This window comes from Triticum dicoccoides, chromosome 5B, assembly GCF_002162155.2.
Source record: "Triticum dicoccoides isolate Atlit2015 ecotype Zavitan chromosome 5B, WEW_v2.0, whole genome shotgun sequence".
Taxonomy (NCBI): Eukaryota; Viridiplantae; Streptophyta; class Magnoliopsida; order Poales; family Poaceae; genus Triticum; species Triticum dicoccoides.
In genome coordinates, this window is record NC_041389.1 from 718,507,223 (window position 1) to 718,507,463 (window position 241).

Here is a 241-nt window from a genome sequence, read left to right on the forward strand (position 1 = left end):
TTGGAAGAAAAAGAGTGGAGTGAAAATAAACTAATGGATAAGAAAACCCGTGGGAGCTGGGAGGAAATAAAACCGGACAAAAATAAAACCGGAGTATCAAGCTACCAACTGCTCCATTAGGAGTAGAGATTATTTGTCATGGTTTACTTGTTAGTTTTCTTAAAATCCGTTATTTTTTTCCTGAAAATATATTATTTATTTCCTAAAGCAAATTTCATTAATGAGGGAGATCAGTTGATTT